Genomic DNA, 12,899 nt, shown 5'->3' on the forward strand with positions numbered 1-12,899 from the left:
ACAAATCACAGCTAAGAAAAGATTGAGGGATCCCAAAACCTTCTTAAAAACGTCCTAAGTGGGTCTAAGAACAAATTTCCTCTTAAGAACTTCTTAAGAACGGTTGGCGCATGAGGCCCATTGCCTCAGACAAACAGACATCTCTAAAATGATTTACAAAAATTACTGGGTGTGTATGTTTAAGCTCGGAACCAGACAAATCTGCCATTGCAAAAAAAAATGCCCTCGGCAGATTTGGTCTAGCACCGCTCATTTGTTATTGGCTTTCACTCCCACCGAAGTAGTGAGGAACCAATCAAGGCCCAGTATGCAAATATTGGGCGGGTTTATCACCAGAGGCTTTAAAAAAACTGCTCCAGTTCCACACAGAGATTCCAGACTAATATCTACGCAGTGATATTAGTCTGGCCATGCCAGGCTAGTGTATGTTATGCATTCAGGGGGCAAAACCACTATGATATGCACATGATTAGACTCTAATCAGTGCGCTTTTTTTTTTACCAGTGCTTCATATCGGCATGTTATGTAGACACCTGCATATGATGCTAAAGTTCCGGTATGTACCTGCTATCACTTACGCTATCTGTATAGGCCCTATATGCCTGAGCCCGATTGGTAGGGTTGTTGTGGGCCGAGTCTTGGTTGGAGGCTACACAAGCAAGACAGGCATTCCTCCACGGCTCTTTGTTATAGTGGCTGGTGGGATAAACTCCTCAAACCATAAGGTTATGGAAAACACAGCATCATGGGAACTGTATTAATCAAAAGTGAGTCATTCTTTTATGTAGACACATGGATGTGTTTAGATGATTTGTCTGTTCAAATTGGAATGGACAAGGGGAACGTTATGGTCCATCAAATTCACTCCTGCTGTTAGCGAACATGTGAAGCTAATACTTTGTATAATTTGCTCTAGCCATCCGGTACTGAAGTCTATATTAATGTCATCATTCAAATAATCCAATAATTCCCGAGCGAGGCACGGCTGCAGCTCACCGCTCTTTGGCTGCGGCTCACCGCTCGAGATGGGTCAAATGCAGAGAACAAATTTCACTGCGGTAACGTGTGTGACAAATCGTACGACTTTGACTTTGATCATTGAAACAATGTGAAATCAGAGATAAATAATGTGTTTCATACCACCATGCATGCAAGCTGCGTGGGACCAATGGCACGGGGGGGGGGGTGAGAGGTATGCCGAGGAGTTGACGCTACAGGTCTGGTCTGCTCTGCTGGAGGTCTGAGGCGGCTTCGTACAGAGCGGCCTGTAGGCAAAGGTAAGGATGGATGGCAAGTATCATTTGAAATATTGAAATTCAAAGTTAGATTGCAGTGCTTTTTAGAGAGAATAACTTGCTCACCTCGGCGATTCTGAACGGGCGTTGCTGGGGCCTCTCTCCTGAAGTCACAGCATGGCTGCCGAGGCCGCGGGAAGGACCCATAGAGTAATAAAAGGATAGAAGCCGGACCGGAGCGACAGCCCCGCCCCCCTGCTATTCATTTCAGTGGAAGTTGCTCAGTGGCGTTTTGAAGCACCTGGAAGAATGGTCTACTTTAACTCAATGTTAAAGCCCAGCTGTACAGGGTTTCCTCGTCATAAATCCACCAGTAGGGCCTAGCGCTTCAACATTGGAGAGCGCCCCTGGGGGCTTGGGAAGGACCCCGAGTGACGTCATCCGTCCGCGACGTTGTTGTTGGGAGAGAGCAGGAGAGAAACGGGATGGAGTGGCAGGGAATGTGGCTGAGGTGGTGACAGGCGGAGGAGGGATATACGAAAAGCATAGAGGATTCTGCAGGATCAAGGTGTATTCCTCCGCCTCCTTAACATCTGTTGTTTCAACTCCATATAAATTAAATTAATTTAGCTTGAGACAAAATGGCTATAAATCTATCTAAGTCCTACACACTGCCAGAGAGGGAAGAACTTTAATTTCCAGACTGTTGGAGACCATTCCAAGAGTGAGGGGCCTCATAGGAGAATGCAGTGTCACCAAGTTCAGTGCTATAGCTCTGAGAACTCTACAACTAGAGTCATTAGAATGAGTGCTGCAGGTTGCAGAATTCCATCCTATCAAGGTTGTTGATACCTATAAGACACAATGTTGAGTATCATACCGGTATCTCCCTTAGTCACAGCCCCCACCCCGCCCGCCTTTACAACCCCTTTTTTTGCTTCCACTTACATGTGTTTTATATTTTGTGATGATATTTTGTTATTTCTCATGTCATGTTTATGAATTGAATACACATGACCCGAATAGAAACCAGACTGCAAGGACGTTTTTGTTGCTCTGCTTTTAGACCAAGTGTTTGACTACTTAGTCACTTAGTCAGTACTGTTTACATTTCTGTCTAATAAAGTATTCAAATGACTTATAGAAAATCTATGGGCTTAAAGGACTATTCACCCCCAAAATGACTTTTGTTCGTGTAGCAGGGCTATATTATGAAATGACTATGACACCCTTATAGGAGTGAGGGATCCATTAAACATATTAACCATATGTAACTGAACAAGGTAAGGTTCCCCAATTTGATACGGGTTCAGAATGAACCCGATGTAACGATTGATGTAACACAAGTGTTAAATGTAGAAAAAATATATTCAAGTTAAAATACAGAAGGGAAGAGGGGTTATTATAACTGGGAAATCATGATCCTAAAAGTGGGACTGGGCCCAAGGGCATGGTGATATAGGTAGGGTTGCCACCCGTTCCGTAAAATACGGATTCGTCCTTTATTTGAGCATTACATGATGCATCCCGTATTGAATCAATACGGAACGCGGTTTGTTCCGTATTTTCCTAAATGCCCCCTGCGCGATCTGTCACACAACGTCAACACTGAATTGTGTGGGGGTCACGCAGGACCTCCCACGAGCATAAACAAAAACCTCCCTGTGGCCGCCGATCTGCTTGTGTGCGGTGTGCTCTGCTGTTGCTCTCAATTGCGCCGTGGCGACGTGCCAAATCCAGTGCCTGTGACAGGGTGAAGGTTTCAGGCCAGGGCCTACTGGGTCCTCAGAACTAAACATACATAGCAAATAAACCAATCATATCAAAACAATACAAATATGCAAAACCAGGGCCAGTGTATCCACAGCCGTGGATGTGGTTAACCCAGGAAAGGACCTGGAGGCTCTGGAAATACAGAGGATAAATTACGAGTAAGACGCATGAGGGCGAGAAGCGGCGAGGTCGTGTGCACGCAGACTGCTGACAGCAAACTGCTGTCAGAAAGAAGGCATGGTATTGGAAAACTGCTGTCAGCTGCTGAAACAGCTTGCCAATAGAGCGTCGCAGTCCCGCCCCCTACCATGGCCCAGGAAATGATTCTCCGTTCATTTTCCTCATAGACATTTCAGAAAGTATTTATTTAAAGACGTTTACGCCGCGGACAAAGCCAACTCGAGTCGTGACAAATCATGACAACAAACACATTTTTTTGGGCCGAACAAATAATTCGAAAGAAGAAAAAAACGGCAGGTTAATACAACACTTTTTTTGTTGTTTTTCTTCTTTGTAATTATTTGTTTGGTCCAAAATATTGTTTGTGTTGTCATGAGTTGTCACGACTCGAGTTGGCTTTGTCCGCGGCGTAACCGTCTTTAAATAAATACTTTTTGAAATGTCTATGGGAAAAATGCATTGGGATTCATTTCCTGGGCCATGGTAGGGGGCGGGACTAATTATATCCGATCAGGCATGGTGTAAATGAATGAATGAATGAAAATGAAAAATAAAGTTTACATTTGCACTCACTTGCTCATACACGTATTACACATAAATCCCAAAAACACATTAGGCTACTATATTTCAGTTCAAATACAAATAATTACACAATAAAGCAACAATAAAGAAACTTAATATGCAATTGCACCACAGGGCACACAGGGAAATGTCCCTGGTCCCCACCCACTAATAGGCTAGCACAGGACAGCACAAATAAACATTTGGGGAAACAGTGCAGCTGCATGGAAGGGGAAAAATATGTTACACAAGGTTTTTGATTGTGCCACTATTAGGGGAACTGTGTTCTTTTGTTCATCCTTGCAAATGTCTCATTCATAGCTGAAGTTATCGCTTTCATTTAGCTTAGTTGCCAGATTTGAGGTTGCAAGAATCATTAATGGGATATTTCACTTTCAAACATGTTTGGGGGCATTTTAATGTCTACTCTGGCTTTTGTGTTCACCCTAGACAAGTGGTTTTCTACACTTTTCATGCCAAGGCCCATTATTTATTCAGCATTTGAGCCATGGACCACCATTTGATGAGTTTTAGCCTCTCAGATCCAAAATTAAAGAATACTTTTGTTGTCGTTGGAAGACAATTCCATGCTTTTAGCAAACGTTGAGGAAAAATAACAATTATTCTACATTCTCTATAGTCTATACTCTACAGTCTACACAATGTATTGTATTGATTTACAAGAAGTCTAAGACTTATTAAATTAATACAGAAGATGTTTAACAATAATTTAACTCTTGATAGCAAAATTAAACCAAGTGGACCTGTACGAGTACATTTGATTTAATGTTACGCTCTCAAGAGTTAAAGATCTATAAGGGTCCATTTGGTTACCAACTCTCTATTATTTTGCTGGGGACCACCTGGAATCCCCTCAAGGACCACTGGTGGTCCCCGGACCACGGGTTGAAAACCACTGCCCTAGACAGTTTTTAAGTTTCTTTATTGAGTATGTAGATATCTGAAGTGGCTCTACAATAGAGATTACCTTGGCATCAATTACCTTGGCATCTGGCTTGATGAGAAGCTGTCTCTTAAATTTCACATTGATAACATTGTCTCCAAACTGAGACAAAGAAATAAATCATGCTTTTCTCTCAGTTTTAGATTATGGCTCCAGACATTTTTTATAGAATTGAATTGCTGCTCCATCAATTTGAAAGCGCCTTGACACTGTGTAGCATTCTGCCCTGAGATGGTTCACTGGTGACAGCTATGGTACCCATCATTGTACACTCTATGTTGGGAACGCAGGCTTATCCTCTCTGTCTGAGAGGCGTGATAAGCACTGGTATCTGTTCATTTTTAAAGCCATCTCAGGAATGTTCCCCCCTTATATTGTTTTTATGTTGGACCAGAACCCTACCTATCAATCTCGCTTGAGTGACTTCCTGACGCTCAAGGTTCTTTTTACTCAGACAGAGCTAGGCAAGGCAGCATTCTCTAGTGCTCCATCTGCCTGGAATGAGCTCCAGAAGTCCTTAAAAATCAGATCACTTCCATCTCTGGGTCCGTTCAGGGCAATGTTTTCCAACATTTTTGTTCAGGATTGTAACTGCTTTATTTAAGTATTAGATTTTTGGTTTATATGTTTTTGTTCTTTGAGTTTTTTTTGTGTGTTTTCTGTCTGATTTGTGTATTTTGATGTTGCTGTATATGTCATTCCTGTAGATTATTGTGTTCTGTATCTCGCTACATTGAAAATGAGGGCCTGCCTTTCAACTACTCTTGTGAAGTACAGTTGAGTGTGAAGTTACTATTGTAACTTCACACTCAATTTTAACCATGTTAGATTAATCTAAAACACCTGGCCTTGGTTCTGCTGACTGATATTGTCCATGTAATACTTGAGGAGCTCTTGGTTTTTCATTATTTCTATAAATAAAAATCACACCCGTGTGAACTGAGTGGTGTAAGGTCTTATATAGACTGATCAGCTGTGGTCTGACGTAATGTCTGACGTAATGAAATCACACCCGTGTGAACTGGGTGACCATAGCAACCATGCTCATTTTTTGGTACGAACAGACAGACAGACAGACAGACAGACACGTAAACCAACAAAGCCAGTTGTAGGAGTGGTTTACACCACTCAAAAATAAAATATAGCATGAATGTCAACATATACATTGGAACAAACCCAAAATACAGCCAGATCGAGGGACATGTCTTTCTGCAGGAAAACACCCCAGCACAATTATACAGTATAGTGGCTGATAGCGGGAAAAAATGCAAAATATATAAATACGTATATCTTTTGAATTTAGGCTTAAATGTTGTCTATACCACCTTTAACCCAAAGAGTAAAAGTATATTATAGAGGCGTATATTATCTGAGGGCGTGGTCCTGAGAGAATGCCCACCCTGGAGAATAGACCTTTGTTTCTGTGAGTGAGTAGCAAAGTTGTTATTCTTCATGTCAGGTCATGTCATGTCTATGAATTGATTGCATAGGGCTTAATGGAAACAAGACCGCTTTGACTGCTTTTTTGGTGCTATCCCTTTTGGAATAAGTGTTTGATTGATTGACTCTTCAATCAATCAATCAATCAATGTAGTTTTGTTTATTTCTAAGTTGGGAGCCCAAGCACGGCAGTGGAATTTCCTTTCAGCAGAGGAGCGCTTGGCAGGGCGTTAGAGAGAACACTGGACCAGGGCTAGGAGGGTGTCACTCGTCCCATCTGGTACCCAGGAAGGGTGGCCCTTTGGACAGGTCGAGCAGCCGAGCGACAGCCCCCTCCCAGCCCAGGAAGTGCGCCTCGCTTATTGTGCGTATTGCATGTAGTCTTTTTTGTATTGCTTCATTCGCTCTATCGCTGCTTGCAGCTATATTTTTATTCATTCATTCATCATTTCAAAAATGATAGGAGATCTAAGGGTCAGGTCCCCATACCAAATTTGTTTCTCGTGAGGAGACGTATATGTGTATTGAAGTTTTATTGCTGGCGGTCAAACGGTTTGCATTTTCAATTGATCGCTGTAGCGCCACCCTTTGGCCAATGGTTGTGCCCTTCGTGTTTAAGGAGGGTGACGTAGCCCTCTACCATATTGCCACATTTCTTAAAAACGACTGCATGGGTTTGGCCGTGCCAACAGAAGAAATTATATGATGCATGATGATCTATGATGATAAGAGCACCCCTCACTTCACACGGGTGCGATTTTTCCTCCTATACAGCTTTAATGTTTGTGTTGTCTGAACAAAGCTTAAAAATGCCATTGACAATGAACAGAGAATTTACGTCATATGTGTCTGAGCAAATCAGCACATGTATCGGTGGGAAGTTGGGAACCCTTGGCCAATAAGGGACCACAATTTTGGAGGGTGATGTACGATGATGTACAATGTTTAGAGCGCCCCTCACTTCAGATTTCAGATTTATTGAAGGGATAGCCCCTTGAGATGTTGCATCTCATTTTAGAGGGGGACCCGTAACATACAAACAAGATACATAAGACGTACAGTACACAGATACAGACAATATACAAATATATACATACATAAATACACGTCTAGCTTGCTCAGCCTCTCCCAGCCACCCCACCAACCACCACATCATCAGCTGTTAAGCAACAGAGGAATGAAAGTGAAAATGCATTGGTGAATGTGCTATAACTGCTACTTGAAAAGCACAGGTGTGATGTTTTTCTCTCGTGTGAAAGGAGAGACGTCACCTCTTCCTGAGGTTCATGTGCTACTGCACATGAACCTCACTTGTCTGTTTCATTTATTTTGTTCCCCTGTTTTTGTTTTTTTCGACAATGTCCTCATTTAGGACATTATGACAGCTGCTGGCAAAAAACAAAGAAAATCTTTCTAAGCCTTGAGCTCTTGGCTTTGAGGCATCTCAAGGCTCTTCCAATTTCTCATCATCACAAACAGTTTGTTGCTAGGATGATGTTTGTCCTTCATAATTCTTCACCTGCTCTCATAAATGTCCCGCAGAGACGGGAGAGAGCTCCCCGTGGTGTACTCGGCCGACTGCATCGCCTATCGCAGCATAGTCCTGGGAAGAGCTCCACCGCATATGGTCAGACTCATGCCTCCTGACAGGATGCTCTGGGTTGTGGCAATGTCGAACCATTTGTTTTGACAGAAGTCCAGGAGCATCTCCTTTGGTCTTGCCGACATTCAGGAAGAGGCGGTTTTCCTTCTCGTTGTCAGGCCCAACCGCCACTGTGTTGTCAGCACGGTTGATTTGAGAGACACGTCTCAATCAATGAGCATGACAGTGATATACCTATACAAAGACAAAGACAAAATGATGGATTCATATACTGCATTAATTGTAGCATATACTGTATATGTGGCGGTGTAAACTCCTGCGTATTGTTTCACATAACCCAACTGACTCCAGAAGATCAGCGGATGGGGGCCTATAAACACAGATTACAACCAGAGGGGAGGGCCCCAAATGGATCCTCAGAGCAATATATTCCAAAATGTTTGGCCAGATGATAAAATCAAAAACAGACACAGACAACAGATTATAGCCCGCAAAGCCACGTCTGAGTTATTGACACTTTTCCGTAACCACATTTCAGTTCAAACTAAGACATCGGGATGAGACTGTCTGTAACACTAAAACATTTACACAATCCATGTTATTAGGCACCTAACTTGGATGAGACTGTCTGTAACACTAAAACATTTACACAATCCATGTAATAGGCACCTAACTTGAATTAAAATGAATTATTTCCAACCATTTCCTGCTTAAAGGTATAATGCAAAAAGTTGGGGCTTTAAAAAGGTTACAGATGCAGCAATAAAATACACAATCCATGTTATTAGGCACCTAACTTGAATTAAAATGAATTATTTCCAACCATTTCCTGCTTAAAGGTATAATGCAAAACGTTGGGGCTTTAAAAAGGTTACAGACGCAACAATAAAATACACAATCCATGTTATTAGGCACCTAACTTGAATTAAAATTAATTATTTCCAACCATTTCCTGCTTAAAGGTATAATGCAAAAAGTTGGGGCTTTAAAAAGGTTACAGACGCAGCAATAAAATGCTGTAGGGGAATTGTGACTAGATCAGAAGTGGTAACACTTTTATACAACTAAGAATAAAAACTGATGATTATAATCCTTATTGTCTCCACCAGCCAAAGGCATGGGGAGAGTATGTTTTGCACTCTGTCCATCCGTCCGTCCGTCTGTTACCAGCTAATCTCCGGCATCGTTAACCCGGTCGATGCCAAACTTTGCACAAACACTCCCTGGATGCCAACAATGAACCTCTGCCCCCAATTTTCCAGAACGGCCTGTTTACAGGTGGATTTTTGGAACAAAATGTCTCAAATCATCCAATTGCCATCAAAGGTGTAAGAATAAATGGCACCCTTTTCACATTGGCCTATTATAGCACCACCAGGAGGCCACAACCTGACCTGGCCTGGTGGAGACCTGTGCCCCGAGGGGCACTTTTTCTAGTTGTTGTTGTTATTGTTGTTGTTATAGTAGTAGTAATAGTAGTAGTAAATAGAATTAGGAATAATGAAAGCACCAAAAAGTTTCAATTGATGTGGTGTGTGTGTGTGTGTGTGTGTGTGTGCGTGTGCGTGTGCGTGTGCGTGTGCGTGTGCGTGCGTGCGTGCGTGCGTGCGTGTGCGCGTTTAGATTGAAACAAAGATGTGATGCTGTCCTATATAGTAGTAAATCTACAATGTAGTAGTAAATCTACAATGTGTAAAATGAGGAATACAGTTTATCCACAGTGAAAAGCATTTGCCTTGGCAGGCCTCCAGTTATGAGGCCAGTTAATCAGAGTAATAGCCTGGTAAACCATCGCGTGAATTCACATTACCATGCCAGCCGCAAGCATTGGGGGCCTCAGGGCAAAGTGATTGACAGATGCTGTCTCTTCCACTCTTTGGTTTCTGCAAGAAGCCCACCCAGCGCTTGGGGCCAGACCGGTCTGCCAAAAGACAGATGATGATGTGAATTCACACGACTTGGATGGTTTGTAGAGTCAGAAAACTTGGTGGTGGATGCATGGCCGTAAGGACATGTTTTCTATCTTTCAACAGCCGCAATACAAATGGCTTTTCCGATCATATCCGGGGGTGAGTCAGTAAATGTGAGCAAAATAGAGACTTCACTTATGCTGTGCCATTAATGTGCCACACAAAACACAGACGTCTGGAATTTATTTCTATATCACATGAGGTCCCCACATAATGTGAGAATAGGGAATTAGTCCTGTTATTTGTCCCTTTCATCAACATTTTAATTTGTTTTCTGATATAAAGGCACTGTTTAATTATGGTACTTAGTTTTATTACACTTCAAAAGGAAGGCAATTGTGGTTAGTTTAAACCACTTTTGTCTGGTTGACTGAAAGGTGCAACATGGCCTCAAGTGGGTGCTGCTTTTGCTAGACTCTTATTCTACTTATTGTCTCCACCAGGCCGAAGGCATGTGGCGAGAGTATGTTTTGTACTCCGTTCGTCCATACATCCGTCCGTGTGTCCGTCCGTTACCAGCTAACCTCCGGCACCGTTGTATTTTGTATTTGTATTTTGTATTTATTTATTCAGTACAGTATAAAAACAACACAGTGAACATATATAAGAAGGGTAAAGTGCTAGGCTGAGGCAAAAAAGCCCAAGGGGCTTATACGAGGCCTCTACCTATGTAAATCACAATGAAACATTGTACAAGAGATATAGAATATCCAGAAAACATGATTGCAGTATATAACCAAGAACATGATTAGAATTCTTGGTTATCTACATCAGTGTTTCCCAACCTGTGTGCCGTGGCACTTTACTGTAGATTCTACATGATGGTTGGCCCAGCCGATGCCAAACTCCTTGGATGCCAACCCACGAACCTCTGCCCCAAATTCTTCAGAACAGCCTGTTATAGCGCCACTCTGGGGTTCACTCTGGTCCTGAGGAAGTCAAGGCGAGTACACCCCATCATGGTCACTGACCTCGACTATGCAGACGACATCGCCCTAATCTCGGATACAGTCGAGAAAGGAACGGCAAGTCGAGGACTTCAAGTACCTCGGGGCCTGGACTGCCTCAACTGAACAGGATCTGAAGGTTCGGAGAGCACTTGCCTGGAAAGCCTTGCACGGGATGAGGAGAGTGTGGAAATCAGACATGGGAGACCTTAAGACCTTAAGAGGCGGCTGTTCATAGCTACTGCTGTATGGGGCCGAGACATGGACCCTCACAGTACAACAGGAAAAAGCCCTGGATGGAGTCTACACAAGAATGCTACGAATGGCACTAGGTGTCACATGGATCAGAAATGTGGACCTCTATGGGGACCTACCACGCATCACGGACAAAGTCAGAGAGAGAAGGATGAGGTTGGCAGGGCACTGCGTTAGGCACCCAGAACTTGAGGCAAGTAAATTGACCCTATGGGAGCCAACCCAGGGCAAAGCCAGGAGGGGAAAGAAGCGTACCACCTATGTAGACGTGCTGCAGCGCAACAGCTTGGCTGACAACACTGCAGAGCTCAAGAACCTGATATTGGATAGGAATTTGTGGAGGGCAGCGATCCAGGAATCCCGAGTTGGTGTTGGCTAGACCTCACTCTCGCAGCAACTAACTAACATAGCGCCACGATGAGGACGATATTTGCTAAAAACATTTCATTACATTACTCGTACACATTTGATCAATATACTGTACATCACTCTATAGAGCGTCGCAGTCCCGCCCCCTCGAGATACCCGGAAAAGAAATCCCTCATAGACTTTTCAGAAAGTATTTATTTAAAGACGTTTACGCCGCGGACAAAGCCAACTCTTGTCGTGACAAATCATGACAACAAACACAATTTTTTCGGGCTGAACAAATAATTAGAAAGAAGAAGGTAGGTAGGTTACAACACTTTTTTTGTTGTTTTTCTTCTTATTCTTTTGGTCCAAAATATTGTTTTTGTTGTCATGATTTGTCACGACAAGAGTTGGCTCTGTATGACGCTTATAAGGTCTTTAAATAAATACGTTTTGAAATGTCTATGGGAAAAATGCATTGGGAACTATTTCCTGGGACTGGCGTCGTCATGAAAGGGGGCGGGACTGCGACGCTCTATAGTCATGTGATCAACACGGAACTGTCCGCTTCCCCATATTCCATCCCCATTGGCTAAGATTGCCCTCCAAAGTTTACAGGATTGGTTCGTTTTGAACAAAAGGCCTCAAGTCATGAACACGGCGTGCGATTTCAGTGAAAATATGCACGCATTACTCTTACAGATTTTATCCATACATCACGCAAATCTGTACACACTACAGTCACGTGTTCAACAGAGATCTGTTAGATTTTTCATACTCCTACAAATTTTCTCCAAACATCACAAACGCTATTATCCTGGTGGAGACCTGTGCCCCAAGGGTCACTTTTTCTAGTTTCCTATGTGTCCTATTAAATGCCTCTGTTTCATGATTCCAACGCTCTCCTCTTCGATTTCACCGTTCACGCATCAATAATGATGAAACCAAATTTGAGACGTATTGTTAAAGTACGGAGCCCTGGAGTGGCCATGGTGAGAAAAATAATTATCTGGACCGGTCGAGATATTATCTGGACCGGTCGAGATATTATCTGGACCGGTCGAGATATTATCTGGACCGGTCGAGATAATATCTTGATCGGTCGAGATATTATCTTGACCGGTGCCGGAACTCATGGGAGTTGTAAGTGTACTACAATTAAGCAAACTATGCAAAAACTAAAGGATGTGTCCACTGGCACTGAGACACAAAAAAGACAATAGACAATAAATAAAACAACAATAGACAAACTGCAATACAACACAGACATTAGGAAGCCATCATAAAGCAAAGAGCAAATGTCATCTGGTTAATTTATGGTACAACACTCATGTCAAAATCACCATTTAAATCTAGAGGTCTTAGACTTTCTTGAGTATTGACCTAGTATAGCGCTCTATGGTAAACCTCTCAGTCTCAACCTCTCCCCCTCTCTGAAACATAATGGAACAGGGACTGTCAGGGAGGAGATGGGATGAGAGTGATTATTGAAATGACAGGTTACAGGGTAGTTCACATCTTTTTATTTTATTTTCACTGATCCTTTGTATGAGGGGACGGAAGGTTTTTGCCAACTATAGATTTTATCCCACATTTGTTGTGTTACATGTGATAAAACCC

Source organism: Electrona antarctica (genome assembly GCF_951216825.1).
Source record: "Electrona antarctica genome assembly, chromosome: 9".
Lineage (NCBI taxonomy): Eukaryota > Metazoa > Chordata > Actinopteri > Myctophiformes > Myctophidae > Electrona > Electrona antarctica.